Here is a 21566-nt window from a genome sequence, read left to right on the forward strand (position 1 = left end):
TACCATAGTGAAGAAGTTCTCAAAAATTTCATTTTCATATAACTATGGACATGTCATTGCCTCTCTGCTTCCATTTTTCATGCCAAAATTTTTTACCCATTTAATACCTGGGGCAAGATTTAATTCTTATCTAACTCTACTTGGGATTATCAGAGAGAATTTAAGTAGACAATATATTTCTTAGATCTCAATGTATACCTCCTTTTTCAAATGATTAGACAGGGAGTTTTCAAAAATTTCTAAGGGGTAAGAGGATGTAGGCATCACATAGACTTTCCATCCCAGTCTTACTCAACCCTAGGAGTTCCAGACCACTCATGGTTACACACTAATGCTATTCCAAAGAGGATACCATGTTCTCAACTGACTTATCATTCACATGGATCCTGAGTATAATACATTCCATCGTAGTACCCACTTTTCCAAGCCATATACAGAGGAATGGTGATAAGACAGAGGAACAAAGAGGTTCAGTTCAGTTCAGTTCAGTTCAGTTGCTCAGTCATGTCTGACTCTTTGTGACCCCATGAATCACAGCACACCAGGCCTCCCTGTCCATCACCATCTCCCGGAGGTCACTCAGACTCACATCCATCGAGTCCGTGATGCCATAGGGCCATCCCATCCTTGGTCATCCCCTTCTCCTCCTGCCCCCAATTCCTCCCAGCATCAGAGTCTTTTCCAATGAGTCAGCTCTTCGCATGAGGTGGCCAAGGTACTGGAGTTTCAGCTTTAGCATCATTCCTTCCAAAGAAATCCCAGGGTTGATCTCCTTCAGAATGGACTGGTTAGATCTCCTTGCAGTCCAAGGGACTCTCAAGAGTCTTCTCCAACACCACAGTTCAAAAGCATCAGTTCTTCAGCGCTCAGCCTTCTTCACAGTCCAACTCTCACATCCATACATGACCACTGGAAAAACCATAGACTTGACTAGATGGACCTTTGTTGGCAAAGTAATGTCTCTGCTTTTGAATATACTATCTAGGTTGGTCATAACTTTTCTTCCAAGGAGTAAGCGTCTTTTAATTTCATGGCTGCAGTCACCATCTGCAATGATTTTGGAGCTGAAACAAATAAAGTCTGACACTGTTTCCACTGTTTCTCCATCTATTTCCCATGGAGTGATGGGACCGGATGCCGTGATCTTCGTTTTCTGAATGTTGAGCTTTAAGCCGACTTTTTCACTCTCCTCTTTCACTTTCATCAAGAGGCTTTTTAGCTCCTCTTCACTTTCTGCCATAAGAGTGGTGTCATCTGCGTATCTGATGTTATTGATATTTCTCCCGGCAATCTTGATTCCAGCTTGTGTTTCTTCCAGTCCAGTGTTTCTCATGATGTACTCTGCATATAAGTTAAATAAGCAAGGTAACAATATACAGCCTTGACGGGCTCCTTTTCCCATTTGGAACCAGTCTGTTGTTCCATGTCCAGTTCTAGCTGTTGCTTCCTCACCTGCATACAGATTTCTCAAGAGGCAGGTCAGGTGGTCTGATATTCCCATCTCTTTCAGAATTTTCCACAGTTTATTGTGATCCACACAGTCAAAGGCTTTGGCAGAGTCAATGAAGCACAAACAAATGTTTTTCTGGAACTCTCTTGCTTTTTCCATGAGGCAGCCTATGTTGGCAATTTGATCTCGGGTTCCTCTGCCTTTTCTAAAACCAGCTTGAACATTAAGCACCTGATATTCACTGATGTGATCATGAGACCTCCCATTGTATTTTTGGAGTAAAGACATGCATATTTCACATTTAGACTTTCACATTCAGCTGGCCTTCAACCTCACTTCCATGCCTAGTGAAGGAAGCAGAGATGAGGAATATTGCATGCGTTCATCCACCTCTTTCCTATAATTGAGCATCACTCAGAGGGAGGAAGGAGAAGAAAAATAGGCCCTGCTCCCTAATCTCAGCGTCTATGATCAGCTGATGCAATATTTATCAAGTGTTTAGGAAGAGTGTTTCTGATTATGAAGACAGCTTCCTTGCAGAATTCATGTTGACAGTGTTGGGAAGCACAGTCGACTTGTAGAGTAAGGGAAATTTGAGTTCTTGTTCTGGCATTTCCCAAAACTTGATGAATAATCTGGGAGTAAAGTGTTTTGGCTTTTAAGTTTAATTTGGACCCTTTTGTTTATTTTTGTGTTTATAATATTACCATTACTTTAGGAGGTGGTTCAGAGAGAAACTTGCTGTGATTTATGTCAAAGAGTGTTCTACCTATGTTTTCCTCCAAGGGTTTTATAGTATGTGGTCTTATGTTTATGTCTTTAATATATTTTGAGCTTATTTTTGTGTATGTTGTTAGGAAGTGTTCTACTTTAATTCTTTTATATGTAGCTGTTCAGATTTCCCAGCAACACTTATTGAAGAGGCTGTCTTTTCTTCATTGTATATTCTTGCCTCCTTTGTCAAAGACAAGGTGCCCATAGGTGTGTAGGTTTATCTCTGGGCTTTCTACCTTGTTGCGTTTATCTATATTTCTATTTTTGTGCCAATACCATGCTATTTTGATGACTACAGCTTTATAGTATAGTCTGAAGTTTGAGTCCTCTAGCTCTGTTTCTCTTTCTCATGATTGCTTTGGCTATTCAGGGTCTTTTGTGTTTTCATATGAATTGTGACCTTTTTGTTTTCTAATTCTATGAAAAATGCCATTGGTAATTTGGTAGGGATTGCACTGAATCAGTAGATTGCTTTGGGTAGTATAGTCATTCTCACAATATTGGTTCTTCCAATCTAGGAACATGGTATATTTCTCCATCTGTTTATGTCATCTTTATTTCTTTCATCAGTGTTTTATAGTTTTCTGCGTATAGGTCTTTTGTGTCCTTAGTGAAGTTGCTCAGTTGTGTCCGACTCTTTGCAACTGCATGGACTATACAGTCCCTGGAATTCTCCAGGCCAGAATACTGGAGTGGGTAGCTGTTCCCTTCTCCAGGGAATCTTCCAAACTCAGGGATCTAACCCAGGTCTCCTGCATTGCAGGCAGGTTCTTTACCAGCTAAGCCACCAGGGAAGCCCTTTTGTGTCTTTGGGTAGATTTATTCCTAGGTATTGTGTTCTTTTTGTTGTGATGGTGAGTGGGATTGTTTCCTTAATTTCGCTTCTGATTTTTCATTGTTAGTGTGTAGGAATGCAAGAGATTTCTCTGTATTAATTTTGTATTTCATAACTACTAAATTCATTGATTAGCTATAGTAATTTTCTGGTGGCATCCTTAGGGTTTTCTACATATAGTATCATGTCATCTGCAAACTGAGAATTTTACTTCTTTTTGAATCTTTTATTTCTTTTTCTTCTCTGATTGCTGTCTCTACGACTTCCAGAACTATATTGCAGGCATGGGCACCCTTGTCTTTTTCCTGACTTTAGAAGAAATGCTTTCAGTTTTTCACTACTGAGAATAAAGTTTGTGTGGGTTTGTTGTATATGGCCTTTACTATGTTGAGGTAGGTTCTTTAAACAGTATGGAGATTCCTTAAAAAACTAGGAATAAAACTACCATATGGCCCAGCAATCCCACTATTGGGCATATACCCTGAGACTATCATAATTGAAAAAGACATATATACCTATGCATCTTTGAGGAACTGTTTACAATAGCCAGAACATGGAAGAAACCTAGATATCCACAGACAGATGAATGGATAAAGAAGTTGTGGCACATATATACAATGGGATATTATTCAGCCATAGATAGGAAGGAATGTGAGACACAGTAAGGCAGATAAACTTAGAGCCTCTTGCACAGAGTAAGTCAGAAAGACAAAACCAAATATCGTACATTAACACATATATATGAAATCTAGAAAAATGGTACTGATGAACCTATTTGCAGGACAGGAATAGAGACTCAGACATAGAGAACAGACTTATGGATACAGCGGGAGCAGGAGAGTGTGGGACAAATTGAGAGTACCATTGACATATTTACACTACCATGGGTAAAGTAGACCACTAGCAGGAAGAAGCTGCATAACACAGGGAGCTCGGCTCAGTGCTCTCTGATGACCTAGATGGGGAGTGGGGGTGGTGGGAAGGAGGCTCAAAAGGAAAAGGATATATGTAAACCTATAGCTGATTCACGTTGGACAGAAGAAACCAGCACATGTAAAGCAACCGTCATCCAATTAAAAATAAAGTAAAAAAATAAAAAAAAATACAATGTTTTTGCCGGGGTCCAGCCCCGGCGGATCCAGGGAATTCAAAGCGTGGATGGCATTGGCATGAGAAAAACTTATTTATTGATTGATATAAGATTAGATTAAGAAACAATAATGTAGTAGGAAAATTAGTGGAGGAAGAGGGCTGAATAACTTGGATTACGCAGAAGACCAATAAAATTCCAGACAAGGAATTTGCACCATCTACGTTGGGCCACCAGCACTCGCTTGAATATCTAAGGGTGCCTCACCTTAGGCTCCCTCTCGCGCGGGGTCTTAACAGCCAGGGCAAGTAAGTAGACTTGGCGAGCCTCCGCGCCCCAGATGGGAATTCAGCCTGAAATTAAAGTAAAGAGGAAAAGGAGGGAGAGGGAGAAAAAGAGAGAGGGAAACCAGTCCAGCAACTGGCTCCTTCCTCTATTGTTCAGAAGGCCTTTTATATTTTTGATAAAACATGGGGATCAATGGGTAACACAAAGTTGTACAGCATTAGCAGTCCAGACTCTTATCAAAACCAGGCTTCTCGCTCTGCATACCTAATTGTACACACAAGTCTTAGGTGATTTACATCATCTTCTGGCTAAGAAGGGCCAATTAGCATTTTACAACCATTTTTCTGATAAGGGTTTGTTAACTAGAAGACTTATTTGTTTTGATCTACCCAAAGTCTGGTGCCACTCTCAGAAAGCACTAAATAAAGTTACATTCTTACATAGCAAGGATACAAGAGGAGTGCAGTGATATATAACAAAGAGAAAAGTAATTAACTCAAAAGTCTAGTGTTGCTAACATCAAAACTACTATATATCCTTTTCCATATCCTGTTAACATTGATTAACATCCTCCCAGGTGCCTAAAAGATAAAGAATATGGAGGCCTGGCAGCAGTCATTGAGTCAACAGTGAAAACCCTCTACCAATATAATTTTTAACTCTTTAGAAAAGGCTCTGTATCTTTAAGATGCTTTTAAGCTTTGTGCCTCTTGCAGTTGGGGGGGTTGTAAGCAATTCACAAGCTATGAGAGGTCTGGGGAACCTGTTAGGCAAGCTACAGAGCTATCAGAGGGGTTTTAACGGAAACATTCCTATCAAATGCAGAAGACTAAAGCCCTGATTTGATTTTTTCCAGAGAATATCAGAAGAGTGGAAAAGCAGGCAGATTCTTATTTTTTGGGGGGTGGATGCTCAGGAAATACTAGGGGGAACTCCTGAAGTCTGATCATGACCTTGCGTATGTCAGCTTCCTTCCTCATGACCTTGTCATGGGCGGAATTCCTCACTCAGGCCCCCGGCATGTTTTGGCTTTCACAAGGATAAAATAAGGAACTGGATGAAATAAGCACAATACTCTCTGTCAGTGAGAGTAAAATAATTGGCTGGAGATAGATGGCAAAGGAAAATTTACTGAGAATTCTGGATTCTATTAATTGACAGTTCAGTTCAGTTCAGTTCAGTTGCTCAGTCGTGTCGGACCCTTTGCGACCCCATGAATCGCAGTACGCCAGGCCTCCCTGTCGATCACCATCTCCCGGAGTTCACTCAGACTCATGTCCATCGAGTCCGTGATGCCTCCAGCCATCTCATCCTTGGTCTTCCCCTTCTCCTCCTGCCCCCAATTCCTCCCAGCATCAGAGTCTTTTCCAATGAGTCAACTCTTCACATGAGGTGGCCACAGTACTAGAGTGTCAGCTTTAGCATCATTCCTTCCAAAGAAATCCCAGGGCTGATCTCCTTCAGAATGGACTGGTTGGATCTCCTTGCAGTCCAAGGGACTCTCAAGAGTCTTCTCTAACACCACAGTTCAAACGCATCAATTCTTTGGCGCTCAGCCTTCTTCACAGTCCACCTCTCACATCCATACATGACTACTGGAAAAACCATAGCCTTGACTAGACGGACATTAGTCGCAAAGTAATGTCTCTGCTTTTGAATATGCTGTCTAGGTTGGTCATAACTTTTCTTCCAAGGAGTAAGCGTCTTTTAATTTCATGACTGCAGTCACCATCTGCAGTGATTTTGGAGCCACCCAAAAATATAAAGTCTTACACTGTTTCCACTGTTTTGCCATCTATTTCCCATGGAGTGATGGGACCAGATGCCATGATCTTAGTTTTCTGAATGTTGAGCTTTAAGCCAACTTTTTCACTCTCTTCTTTCACTTTCATCAAGAGGCTTTTTAGCTCCTCTTCACTTTCTGCCATAAGGGTGGTGTCATCTGCATATCTGAGGTTATTGATATTTCTCCTGGCAATCTTGATTCCAGCTTGTGTTTCTTCCAGTCCAGTGTTTCTCATGATGTATTCTGCACAGAAGTTAAATAAGCAGGATGACAATATACAGCCTTGACGCACTCCTTTTCCTATTTGGAACCAGTCTGTTGTTCCATGTCCAGTTCTAACTGTTGCTTCCTGACCTGCATACAGATTTCTCAAGAGGCAGCTTAGGTAGTATAGTATTCTCATCTTTTTCAGAATTTTCCACAGTTGATTGTGATCCACACAGTCAAAGGCTTTGGCATAGTCAATAAAGCAGAAATAGATGTTTTTCTGGAACTCTCTTCCTTTTCCATGATCCAGCAGATGTTGGCAATTTGATCTGTTGTTCCTCTGCCTTTTCTAAAACCAGCTTGAACATCAGAAAGTTCACGGTTCATATATTGCTGAAGCCTGGCTTGGAGAATTTTAAGCATTACTTTACTAGCGTGTGAGATGAGTGCTATTGTGCGGTAGTTTGAGCATTCTTTGGCATTGCCTTTCTTTGGGATTGGAATGAAAACTGACCTTTTCCAGTCCTGTGGCCCCTGCTGAGTTTTCCAAACTTGCTGGCATATTGAGTGCAGCACTTTCACAGCATCATCTTTCAGGATTTGAAACAGCTCAACTGGAATTCCATCACCTCCACTAGCTTTGTTCATAGTGATGTTTTCTAAGGCCCACTTGACTTCACATTCCAAGATGTCTGGTTCTAAATGAGTGATCACACCATCGTGATTATCCAGGTCATGAAGATCCTTTTGTACAGTTCTTCTGTTATTCTTGCCACCTCTTCTTAATATCTTCTGCTTCTGTTAGGTCCATACCATTTCTGTACTTTATCGAGCCCATCTTTGCATGAAACGTTCCCTTGATATCTCTAATTTTCTGGAAGAGATCTCTAGTCTTTCGCAGTCTGTTGTTTTCCTCTATTTGTTTGCATTGATCGCTGAAGAAGGCTTTCTTATCTCTTCTTGCTATTCTTTGGAACTCTGCATTCAGATGCTTATATCTTTCCTTTTCTCCTTTGCTTTTTGCTTCTCTTCTTTTCACAGCTATTTGTAAGGCTTCCCCAGACAACCATTTTGCTTTTTTGCATTTCTTTTCCATGGGGATGGTCTTGATCCCTCTCTCCTGTACAATGTCACAAACCTCATTCCATAGTTCATCAGGCACTCTATCTATCAGATCTAGACCCTTAAATCTATTTCTCACTTCCACTGTATAATCAAGAGGGATTTGATTTAGGTCATACCTGAATGGTCTAGCGGTTTTCCCTGCTTTCTTCAATTTAACTCTGAATTTGGTAATAAGGAGTTCATGATCTGAGCCACAGTCAGCTCCTGGTCTTGTTTTTGTTGACTGTATAGAGCTTCTCCATCTTTGGCTGCAAAGAATAGAATCAATCTGATTTCGGTGTTGACCATCTGGTGATGTCCATGTGTAGAGTCTTCTCTTGTGTTGTTGGAAGAGGGTGTTTGCTATGACCAGTGCATTATCTTGGCAAAACTCTGTTAGTCTTTGACCTGCTTCATTCCACATCGAAGGCCAAATTTGCCTGTTACTCCAGGTGTTTCTTGACTTCCTACTTTTGCACTCCAGTCCCCTATAATGAAAAGGACATCTTTTTTGGGTGTTAGTTCTAGAAGGTCTTGTAGGTCTTCATAGAACCGTTCAACTTCAGCTTCTTCAGCATTACTGGTTGGGGCATAGACTTGGATTACTGTGATATTGAATGGTTTGCCTTGGAAATGAACAGAGATCATTCTGTCATTTTTGAGGCTGCATCGAAGTACTGCACTTTGGACTCTTTTGTTGACCATGATGGCTACTCCACTTCTTCTGAGGGATTCCTGCCCGCAGTAGTAAATATAATGGTCATCTGAGTTAAATTCACCCATTCCAGTCCATTTTAGTTCGCTAATTCCTAGAATGTTGACGTTCACTCTTGCCATCTCCTGTTTGACCACTTCCTGTTTGCCTTGATTCATGGACCTGACATTCTAGGTTCCTATGCAATATTGCTCTTTACATCATTGGACCTTGCTTCTATCACCAGTCACATCCACAACTGGGTATTGTTTTTGCTTTGGCTCCCTCCCTTCATTCTTTCTGGACTTATTTCTCCACTGACCTCCAGTAGCATATTGGGCACCTACTGACCTGGGGAGCTCCCCTTTCAGTATCCTATCATTTTGCCTTTTCATATTGTTCATGGGGTTCTCAAGGCAAGAATACTGAAGTGGTTTGCCATTTCCTTCTCCAGTGAACCACATTCTGTCAGACCTCTCCACCATTACCCGCCCATCTTGGGTTGCCCTGTGGGCATGGCTTAGTTTCATTGAGTTAGACAAGGCTGTGGTCCTAGTGTGATTAGATTGACTAGATTTCTGTGAGTATTGTTTCAGTGCGTCTGCCCTCTGATGCCCTCTTGCAACACCTACCATTTTACTTGGGTTTCTCTTATCTTGGGTGTGGGGTATCTCTTCATGGCTGCTCCAGCAAAGCACAGCCGTTGCTCCTTACCTTGGATGAGGGGTATCTCCTCCCGCTGCCCTTCCTGACCTTCAGCATGGGATGGCTCCTCTAGGCCCTTCTGCGCCTGGGCAGCCACCACTCCTTGGGCGTGGGGTGCTCCTTCTGGCCACAGCCCCTGGCCTCGGGCGCCACCTCTGGCCTCAGACGCGAGGTAGGTCCTCTCGGCCACTGCCCCTGACCTTGGACGCGGGGTAGCTCCTCTTGGCTGTTCCTGTGCTGGCACAGCCTGGCACTCTAGGCCGCTGTCCCTGACCTCAGACGTGGGGTAGCTCTCGGCCACGTTTAGTGCACTGGGTGCAGCCACCGCCGCCTGCGCTTGCAAGAGAGATGTTATTCCATGCTACTGGCATAAGCACATCCTTATCCTGGCTGTCATGGTCTTGACTTAACAAGGATACCTGCCTTTTGCCCTAGAGAACATATACTCACAAACTTTATGGCTTACAAATCTTATGGTTAGATCTCACCTGCCTTCATCTTCCTCTAATAATGGAATGATGTCATAATTTAAGACCAAATTTAGAGATTTTTCAATCAAGAAACAATGATGATGTAACCTAGGCCGCTAGTAGCTCTCCCCAGACCTAGACCTGTAGGACATGTTATTATAGTAACAAGAGTTATTGCAGTAAAAACAGCGTGTTTCTGAACAGAAACTCAGACAAATAGGCCACTGGAGGAGCACAGAGAGGCCTTGTACATGTGGGAACTTGATATGTGTTGGCATCTCAGTTTTTAAATAAGCTTTTAAAATTATAACTTATTTTATGTAGATAGATGGTGCTGGAAAAACTGAGTTCACCAAATAAAAGTAAAGTTGGATTTGTATTTCACACTACAAGAAAAAGAAAGCAAAGATATACAAAAATTAAAAAAAAAAACACCACAAATATCTATTGTGAAAGGTAAAAAAAAAAGACGCTTACTCCTTGGAAGAAAAATTATGACCAACCTAGATTGTATATTCAAAAGGAGAGACATTACTTTGCCGACTAAGGTCCGTCTAGTCAAGGCTATGGTTTTTCCTGTGGTCATGTATAGATGTGAGAGTTGGACTGTGAAGAAGGCTGAGCGCCAAAGAATTGATGCTTTTGAACTGTGGTGTTGGAGAAGACTCTTGAGAGTCCCTTGGACTGCAAGGAGATCCAACCAGTCCATTCTGAAGGAGATCAGCCCTGGGATTTCTTTGGAGGGAATGATGCTAAAGCTGAAACTCCAGTACTTTGGCCACCTCATGCGAAGAGTTGACTCATTGGAAAAGACTCTGATGCTGGGAGGGATTGGGGGCAGGAGGAAAAGGGGATGACCGAGCAAGGCATGGCTGGATGACATCACGGACTCGATGGACATGAGTCTGAGTGAACTCCGGGAGATGGTGATGGACCGGGAGGACTGGCGTGCTGCGATTCATGGGGTCGCAAAGAGTCAGACATGACTGAGCGACTGAGCTGAACTGAACTGAAAGCAAATTAAAGATGGAGATAATGGAAGAAGTGGACAATGGAAGTGGACAGTGGTCATGATTCAACATGACAATAAATTTTCAAATGATAAGGGTCTCTATTTCTAATCTTACAACAAAATGGTGCAAAATTGTAGCAGAGACTTCTCTGTGTTCCTCAAAGCCTCTTTTCTTTCCCTCATGTTGTTCAGTTGCCCAGTAGTGTCTGACTCTTTAAGAATCCATGGACTGCAGCATGACAGGCATCCTTGTCCTTCACCAGCTCCTGGAGTTTGCCCAAGTTCATGTGCATTGCATTAGTGATGCCATCTGGCCATCTCATTCTCTGATGCCCTCTTCCCCTTCTGCCCTCAATCTTTCCTAGCATCAGGGACTTTTCCAATGAGTTGACTGTTTGCATCAGGTGACCAAATTGCTGGCACTTCAGCTTCAGCATCAGTCCTTCCAATGAGTTTTCAAGGTTGATTTCCTTTAAGATTGACTGGTTTGATCTCCTTGCTGTCTATGAGACTCTCAGGACTCTTCTCCACCAACACAGTTTGAAGGCATTAATTCTTTGATACCCTGCATTATTTATGGTCTAGCTCACACCCCCTTCATGGATTACTGCCTTGTCATGGCAAAGGTGCTTGTGTAGCTCAGTGAAGCTATGAGCCATGCTGTGTAGGGCCACTCAAGATGGACAGGTCATAGTGGAGAGTTCTGACAAAAAGTGATCCACTGGAGGAGGGAATAGCATACCACCCCAGTATACTTGCTATGAGAACCTCATGAACTGTATGAAGAGACAAAAGGATATGACATCAAAAGATGAGTCCCTCCTGTTACACAGATTATTTTGCAGTTTCCTATGTCCAAGGACTGAATCCTGACCAGTGGAATGTAGGCATAAATGATGTATGCTACTTCCAGGACTGGCCCATATAGTCATAAATATAACATTCTGCCATGTTCTTCCCTATAGGACATTGGTCAGTACTGTACTGACCTAACTGGGGGCACAGACTCAAGATGCAAGAAGTCTGAGTCCTTGCATGTCCATACAGAGGGCTGCATTGCTAACATCTGCTTTGGACTATTCTATGGGGAAAAAAAAAAAAAAAAACCCCAGTGTGTTGAACCACTGAGATTTGGAGGGCTATTGTTACTGTGGTTAGTGTCACCTTAACTAACAAAAATGGTAACATCATGGATTAAAATATAAAATTATAAATGCTCTAGAACACAATTTACAAGAGAGATTTTATGATGTAGAGAAGGAAAATAAGTTTCTAAGCATGAAAGAAGAGACAAAAACATACATTAATGTTTAATAGATTTCATCATGTAGAATTCTTTTAAACCAATGACTATTTATTTAATTGTTGAAGTACACTTACAATGAGATCTACCCCCTTAATAAATTTTTAAGTGTACAGAACAGTGTTGTTACCTATAGGTGCAATATTATACAGCAGAGCTCTAGAATTTACTCATCTTTCATAACTAAAATTTTATACCCAGGGAGCAGAAGTTTTTTTCCACTCTGTTTCTATGAACTTGATTATTTTTATTGCCTCGTAGAAGTGGAATCCTGCAGTATTTATTCTTCTATGACCGGCTTCTTTCACTTAGCATAATGCTCTCCAGGTTCATCCTTTTCGTCACATACATCAGGATTTCCTTCTTTTTTAAGGCTGAATAAGATAATGTTATGCACATTATACATATATATTATTTACATTATATTTTATAATAATTATACCACATTTTGTTTATTCATTCTGTATATTTGATGCTTCATTTATCCTTTCATTGACTGATGGACATTTAGGTTGTTTCCATATCTTGGCTATTGTGAATAATGATGCGGTTATCTCTTCAAATTGATCACTAACCACTATTTATTTAGGCAAAAATAAACTTTTGCATTTGTTTTATAACTATAGTTAATACACCTCTAAGCAAACAAGAACTGTATTTGCAGTTTAAAACAACTCCTGTATCTGAGCTATACATATATTGCTCCTGTTGCTGCTGAGGTTATAATGATGGTAATTAAAAATGAAAGTACCAGTTTAATTACTAACTAGGTGGCTCAGAGGTAAAGAATCTACCAGCAAGGTAGGAGATGCAGATTCGATCCCTGGGGTGGGAAGATTCCCTGGAGGAGGAAATGGCAACCCACTCCAGTATTCTTGCCTGAAAAATTGCATGGACAGAGAAACCTGGTAGATTACAGTCCATAAGATCACAAAGAGTCAGACACGTGCATGCAAATGCATGCAAAAGGTAAAATAAATAGAAATATTACTCATAAATTGATGTGCTGTGCTTGGTCACTCAGTTGTGTCTGACTCTTTGTGACCACATGGACTGTACTCTGCTAGGCACCTTTGTCCATGGGGATTCTCCAAGCAAGAACACTGGAGTGGGTTTCCATGCCCTCCTCCAAGGGATCTTCCTGACCCAGGAATCAAACCGGGGTCTCCTGCATTGCAGGCAGATTCTTTACCAGCTGAGCTATCAGGGAAGCCCCACAAGTTGGTAATATTATCTTCAAAACATTAAGAACCAGAGTCCCATCAAAATTTAATTCAAGCAAAAATTTTGTCTCTTAAGTAATAGCAGTTTTTTAAACTAATGGCAAAAGATAAATAATCCCAAACTATTTCTTTTGAAAAAGACAAAAGTGGGGGCCCCAAGTTTTTCAGTATAGTCTGGAAGTTATCGGCACAGTTCTGAAATATTTGGTTTGTTTGAAAGTTGAGTTAATCTAGAATGAATCCTCTTTTATTTTCAGGATATGAGGATGGTAGAGGTGTGAGGTGAAAATGGAGGAGGAAACAGAGAAAGGGAAGAAGATGAAAAGGTCCTTCTTGCAGAAATTGTCCCCTTGGATCAATATATTTCCCTTTGGCAATAATGAATTTGGCTAGATGGACATAGTCTAATAGCAAACGTGAAATGCTAGTGGCGGAGAGAGGAAAGCTCTAATTTCAACAGGAAGCTCCAGCTGCTGGTGCAGGATTACTTGGGGATTGGTTCTTGGCCTCATATTCTGTTGGAAAACTGCTTATAGTGTGATTACTCAATTCATTTTCTATTGAATGGATCAGTGTTATAAGTTCAACCACCAACTTCTCTTGTTCTGTGCATGTAGGGCTTTCTTCATTCAAGTCTTATTTTCAGGAAATTACTTCATTCTTAAACTTTCAGTTTCCTCCAGGCTCCAGATTTCTGATGACTCTTTCTCTAGGCTAGAAGTCTTCAAAAATGACTCCATCTTTTCACATTCTTTTCGAACAGAGCTAAGCCATCAAGGAGTTCATGTATTTTCTGAATCAATGCTAACATGCTATGGGGCAAGTTTTTTCTTTTAAACAAAAAGCCAGCTTTTGTTTGACCTAAATATTCTGAACAAAATATGCGCTGCATGTTCAGTTGTGTCTGACTCTGAAATCTCGTGGATTGCAGCCTTCCAGGCTCCTCTGTCCATGGAATTTTCCAGGCAAGAATATTGGAGTGGGTTGCCATTTCCTACTCCAGGAGATCTTCCTAACCCAGTTATCAAACTTTGATCTCTTGCAGCTTCTCCATTGGCAGGCAGGTTCTTTACAACTGTGCCACCTGGGAATTCTGCCTAATAAACTGAGGCTTCCCTGATGGTTCAGGCTGTAAAGAATCTGCCTGTAATGCAGGAAACCTGGGTTCAATCCCTGGGCTGGGAAGATCCCCTGGAGAAGGGAATGGCTACCCACTCCAGTATTCTTTTTTTTTTTTAATTTAAATTTATTTATTTTAATTAAAGGCTAATTCCTTTACAATATTGCATTGGTTTTGCCATACATCAACATGAATCTGCCACGGGTGCACACGTGTTCCCAATCCTGAACCCCCCTCCCACCTCCCTCCCCATACCATCCCTCTGGGTCATCCCAGAGCACCAGCCCCAAGCATCCTGTAAAGCTGTGGTACATATGCACAATGGAGTATTATTCAGCCACTCCAGTATTCTTGCCTGGAGAATTCCATGAACAGAGGGGCCTGGTAGGCTATTAGGCATCACCAAAGAGTGTATACTTTGAAAGGACTGTATTTGTAAAGACTCTAGGTTCTTTGGGTCGAATTGTAGGACCTGATATTAGGAATAAAATATAGGACTTGTAAAAAAAAAAATGTGAGTCTAGCTCCCACAAGAAGCTGTACAATTAAAAGTCTAGACAAAGTCATCAGTCAGCAAGGCCACTGCCTTGCACAGATTTCCAAAGATTAGCTTGGAGTAAGGTTTCTTAGAGGTTCACAGCTCGTCTGTGGCACCAACATTCCCCCACCCAAATCCACCTTCACAACAAAGGCTGCATTAGAGTGTAAACTGCAGTGCACACTCCATAGAGTTGCAGTTAGAACCCACTGGGATACACCATCAGTGGAGCAGAGGATGTTTATAGTAAAGAACACACATGCTCCACAACTCCCTATTCTCACTCTCCTTTGTAACTTTTTAATTAGAAAAAATTCAAATAAAGAAAAGTAGAAATATTATACAATGAACACCTGTTTAGCCACCACCTAGATACAACACTATTAACAGTTTATACTATTTGCCCCACCTACCTCTCTCTCATTTTTTTTTTTTTTTTTGTAAGTGAATCACTTCAAAATAAACCACTGACACCTGGAACCTTTGGTGTGCGATTCCAAAAAATAAAGACATTCTGCTGCATAACTGTATATCCTGCTGGTAGTATTGTTTCCCATTTTACAGATGGGGAAACACTGAAAATCTCTTTGAAGAAGATACGGAGCTAGAACTTTAGCATACTAACTGCTCAAGGCTGTAGGGTAAGGTGGTGAGTGGTCCTGAGATGTGGGTGAGTATCTCTTCAAGTGGCAGCTCTGAGGAAACTCTCTGAACTGTGGGGGCTTATGTAAAAATCTTTCATTACTATAAAAAGAAAAAGTACACCATAAACAAAGTGAAAAGACAAGTGACAAACTGTGAAAAAACATAGTTTTTGTAGTAAAAATCAAACGTTAACATTCTTAATATATAAAGAGCTCTTTCAAATCAAAACTTAAATACCTCATTTTTTAAATAGAAAATTGTATTTTAATGATCATTTGTTTTGCCAGCCTATAGTCTTTCCTTCTACTTTGCACAATTTTGCTTTGGGAAAACGCCCTTACTATCTCCTAAAACTGTCAAGAGCATGTTTTCACCTTCCCCACCTCAAGAACTGACGTGTGACCAATCAAACTACCTCACCGCTCAGGTGTGCTGATAGTTCAGGGGTTGATATGTTCCCAATAAGTCAATATTTTGCAGGTGTAGAGGCTGTTACATATGCAATAAAATAAAAGGAACCCTTCCTTCTAAGAAGACAAACTTTCAGAGAGGGACAGTAGAAGAGAGAGGGGGAGAGAGAGAGATGATTTCAAGCTCATGCGAAGAGTTGACTCATTGGAAAAGACTCTGATGCTGGGAGGGATTGGGGGCAGGAGAAGGGGACAACCGAGGATGAGATGGCTGGATGGCATCACGGACTCGATGGACATGAGTCTGAGTGAACTCCAGGAGATGGTGATGGACAGGGAGGCCTGGCGTGCTACGATTCATGGGGTCACAAAGAGTCGGACATGACTGAGTGACTGAACTGAACTGAATGTTGTTTAGTCTCTAAGTCGTGTCTGACTCTTTTGCAACCCATGGACAGTATCCTGCCAGGCTTCTCTGTCCATGGGATTTCCCAGGCAAGAATACTGGAGTAGGTTGCCATTGCCATTTCCTTCTCCAGGGATGTTCCTGATCCAGGAATCAAACCCGTGGCTCCTACCACCCTCCTGCATTGCACACGGGTTCTTTACTGGCAGAGCCACAGGGGAAGCCCCAGCACCAACCTAATAGTATAGTTAATATATTTGTTGATGAACAAGTCATGAAAGAAAAAATTTTAAATGGCTAGTGGCCCAATTCTCAACCATGAGAACAATCTCGGAGGGGAAAAATACAATTTCACATCAGAGAGTAAGATGTTTTTTCCACATTTTCAAAGATTAAAAGGGTTGATAAGTACTGAAAAGGTGTAAAATTAAATATTACTTAACTTTTAGGTGCATATGGAGGGTGGTGTGTGGACAAGGGGACTTGATTGACCCTTCTGTCAGTTTTTTTGCCTTCCTTGGGCTGGATTCTGCTTCCAGAAGTCCTTTCACTTCACTCAAACTTTGTGTTCAACTTCCTATTCCTTCCACATGCTATGAGCCACCATTTTCCCAGAGCCCACACATGCCCTTATTGTGATCCCCTGTCCAGTGGCTTCATCTCAAGTTGCTGACTTCTCCCCAGAAGGCGTTCTAAGTGCTCTGTGTGGCCAGGCATCCTGAAGTCAGAGTCTGCTCTGCAGAAAATGACTAGCAAGCTAGAAACTTTACCTCTTCCCCAGTAGCCTACCTCTTCACACCACAGTTAAGACACATGTGTACACGCACACACCGGTTAACAGCACAAGTAAAACACACACACAGGGGTTGTATGGCCACACAGGTTTGAGTGGGGACTACGGCATATAACTGCCAGGGTTTACATCTTGACTCTGAATCTTACTAGGCACACGGTCCTAGGAAATATACCTAACCCCTTTTTGCCTCAGTTTCTTTATCTAGAAAGTTAAAAATATCTGTTTTGAGGGTAAATGAATACACATGCAAAACTTTCAGCACAGCATTGTACGTGTGGGTTACCAATGGCACGTGTCATCTTCAGTCCTAAATAAGCACACAGACTTGTTTCCAGAATAGGAAAGCTCGTCAATCATTATGAAAATTTATTGACAAGTGACAGAAACCAATGTCAAGTAGCTGGAGCAAAGAAGGCAATTTATCAGCTCATTTAACGGGGGAACCCAAAGGTTGAGCTCACCTTGAGCCTGGTTACATACAAAGTTCAAATGGTGTCAATGTCAGCTGCCTAAGAATTGGGCCATTGTGTTTTATAATTGTAGTTTGGGATGTGTGAAAGAGTTGAAGTTAATAAAGCAGGTCTGAAATTCAAATTTTACCACTTGTCAGTGTGTGAATTTGTGGGAGGAATGTCTATTTTGGATAATTTGGGGGATAATCCCCTGCAAAGGGCCTGAGATCCATGTCATCATATGATCACTTCTCCACCCCATTTGGACATGAGATAAAATAACAGGCTGTGACTGTCATTTCAGTTCAGTTCAGTTCAGTTCAGTCGCTCAGTCGTGTCTGACTCTTTGCGACCCCATGAATCGCAGCACGCCAGGCCTCCCTGTTCATCACCATCTCCTGGAGTTCACTCAGACTAGGAAAGATATATATCTCCTCATTTAATATTCAAGACTGTATCTTCCCTAGGTGCATTTAGTTTCCACAATGGAAAGATGTGGTAGAATAGCTTTGTGTAATAAACTTGATTAACAAAGAACAATTCCACTGCGCTGTGTATGAAGCAGGCAGTGGACATGGAGCCCAGCACAGAATAACACATTCATCCACACAGCATGTCAAGAATGAGTGTGGAAGGTTGTGCACGAAATCACAGAGGGAAAAAGGAAGCTGTTTGCCTGCACACGGTAGGAGTGTCATCCTGTCAGATCCCTGCCACAGGGCTGATTCCGAACATCTGCTGTCATCTTTTTGTGTGTGTTGAGTAACAGTGTTTCACTTCTCAGCAGCAGCCAGTCCACTGTGTTGCTCTGGCCCTTTACATAGGAGACAAATTCTGAGCTGGTAGGCTAGAGGCAGCGAATGCCCCCTCCCATCCCCGTCACACCGTCAGGCCTCTGAGTCTGTAAAGTTGTGTACATATGCGGCTTCTTACAAGGATAAAATCACTAACACTTTTAGTAATGCATGTATCCGGGTCAAAACTCACTGTGAGACTGGAATATCACTTCCTAATTATCAGCAAAGTGAATCTTTTCACACATTTGGGAGACGCTTGTTTCAAAATGTAAGAGGTGGAAGAGATCTCAAAGATCATCTTGTCCAACACCCTCATTTTACTGAGGAAGCTCCAGAAATAGTGGTTTTTTTTTTCCTGAGCCAGAGGCTTCTGTCCCCTCAATAAGTGTACCTGTTTACTCTAGAGCAGCCTTCCTAATACCAGCTAGATGATTATACCCCCTTCTTTGTCTTTTGTGCTGTGGCTTTTCTCTGGTGGCTTTTAATGTCCTGCATTGTTAATCCCTGACACCCTCCGGGCTACAGGCCCCCCTCATGGGGATATGTTTTCAAATAAGTGAGCTCATTTTAATACAAACATAAGCACATGTCATGATTTCAAAGCTGATTTGGCTCATTTAAGCCATTGTTCCACTTCATTAAAGCATTCCAGGAGTGAGCACTTGCACGCATTCATTGCGATGACATCCTCTTGGAAGTCTCTGACCCATGACCCTGGAGAGGACTTCGGCTGCAGCCCAGGTGCTCCCAGAGTTTTGCACATTTTCCCTTTCAATACTCAGCCAGATTCCTGTAGTGGTTTATGTCTTCTCTGATTGTTGTATTTTATGGTTTATCTTTAGGGTCTTCCTCTTGCAGAGTGACCATTTTTGCCACAGTCTGGTCACCCAGGCAGCTGATTGTGGAGGAGGAGGAGAGGGGAACTTTGGAGAGAAAAAGCAGTACTTAGAGATTTGAATCTAAGACATGTGGCACAGTTTATGAACAGTCCTTTATATATATATGTATATATATATATATATGTATATATATTTATTTATTATTACTTTATTTTACTTTACAATACTGTATTGGTTTTGCCATACATTGACATGAATCCACCAAGGGTGTATACAAGCTCCCAATCCTGAATCCCCTCCCACCTCCCACCCCATATCATCTCTCTGGATCATCCCCGTGCACCAGCCCCAAGCATCCTGTATCCTGTATCGAACATAGACTGGCACTTCGTTTCTCACATGATAGTATATGTGATTCAATGCCATTCTCCCAAATCATCCCACCCTCTCCCTCTCCCTCAGAGTCCAAAAGTCCGTTCTGTACATCTGTGTCTCTTTTGCTGTCTCGCATACAGGGTCATTTCTAACACCACACACAAAAATGAACAGTCCTTTTTGAATATCCAGCTAAAGGTACATGTCATGAACATAGGAGTATTTTATGTATTCAATTTTTATTGGATTAATGAATAAAAAAATGACTCAAAACAGTAGCCCTTCTTCCATTTCCTCTGCTCTGCAGATGTGTTTCCTGACACTTGAAGCTAAATCAAATTGTCATACCACTATCCCCACGTTACTTGACTCATAAGCAGCATTTGACAAGAGATTGCCCCCTCCTCCTTGACACATGTTCCTCTCTTAGCTTTGAGGACACTGTACTCTCCTGGTTTCCCTCTCTGACCATTTTCTCCTTTTCACTCTTCATGTTTCTAATCTCCTTCTACTGACCCTGGGTTTAGTATTTAATCCTTTTTGCTTCTTTATACATACTCATTCCCTTGTTGATTTCATCAAGGTCCATGATGGTGACTCTTCAAGTCATGTCTACAGCCTAGACCTCTTTTTTCAATTCTCACACAGTTTATCCAACTATTTACTTATATTTTCACTTGGATGCACAACTTCACAAGCCTAAGTGAGGTCCTCATGTTTGTCTCCTAAATCACCTTCCATTTCAGCTAATGGCAACACCAGTCTCTGTTGATGGCAGGTCAAATCCCTGACATCATCCTTGTTCTCATAACTCAGATAAAGACAAAACTCCAGAGCATGGTGGAGCCACAGGATAAAAGAAACCTCTGTTCCTGAATGGACTAGAGCTGTCTTATAGGCTGGACCACCTACTGCCAGAATGTTATATGACCAGAAAGGAGTTCTAAATTACATAAGCCACTGTATTTTTGGATATCTTTGTCACAGAAGCTTACTTAGCCGGTGCCCTAACTAACACAGGAGGTGAGGAACTAGATGTTGTGACTGTAGAAATCTTTCTTTCAAGAAGTCTTAGAATGTGAAAAGGAGAGAAATAAAAAAGATTATTGCTGGAATGGTTGATGAAAAGATTGTGAGAAAATTTGGCTCTAGGGGAAGATGCTAAAATGCCTATGCTCTGCAACAGTAAATATACTGAAAGTTGCTCAGAGAATCCAAGTTACTCAGGATTTGGGGGGCAGAGATGGACCTGGGAAGGCTTAACTATCTATGCCCCATTTACAACATCACTTCTTCTTTTTGATGTAATACACTGAAAACTTTTAAATAACGGCATTGATAACCCAATAGCAGAAAATAAAGATTGAGATATTTAGTTCTTAAATGGGAGAGATTTTGTACTAAACCATCCATGATTATAATTCTCTCTCATAATGAAAACTATACATCTGAAGTAGACCTTGTCAGGGGTGGTGAAAGTAATAAAAAGGAATAAAAATACCAACAAGTCATAGTTGCTAAGCACTTAAAATACATCCTGGCCTTTGTAGGATACTTTGCATCCTTGTCTAAACACTCATTCATTTGTACACATTTAAGTGAACCAAATTTTTCATGTAATAATATTTATCTTACTATATGTGACACACCTGGTATTTTTTTTCTTTGATTCTATTTAATTGCATTGTATAATAAAATTGCTGGTTGGACTTATTAATTGATTTCACAAAGTATTTGTCACCCTGCTTATTTAACTTACATGTAGGTTACATCATGCAAAATGCCAGGATGAATGACTCACAAGCTGGAATCAAGTTGCTGGGAGATATATCAACAACTTCAGATATGCAGATGATATCACTATAATGGCAGAAAATGAGGAGGAACTAAAGAGTCTCTTGATGAGGGTGAAAGAGGAGAGTGAAAAAGCTGGCTTAAAACTCGGCATTTAAAGAAAACTAAGAGCATGGTATCTAGTCCCATCAGTTCCATACAGTTCAGTCACTCAGTTGTGCCCAACTCCTTGTGACCCCATGAACCACAGCATGCCAGGCCTTCCTGTCCATCACCATCTCCTAGAGTCTACCCAAACCCAAGTCCATTGTGTCAATGATGCCATCCAACCATCTCATCCTCTGTCGTCCCCTCCCCTTCCTGCCCCCAATCCCTCCCAGCATCAGAGTCTTTTCCAATGCATCAACTCTTCGCATGAGGTGGCCAAAGTATTGGAGTTTCAGCTTCAGCATC

The sequence above is a fragment of the Ovis aries genome, chromosome 1, assembly GCF_016772045.2.
Source record: "Ovis aries strain OAR_USU_Benz2616 breed Rambouillet chromosome 1, ARS-UI_Ramb_v3.0, whole genome shotgun sequence".
NCBI lineage: Eukaryota > Metazoa > Chordata > Mammalia > Artiodactyla > Bovidae > Ovis > Ovis aries.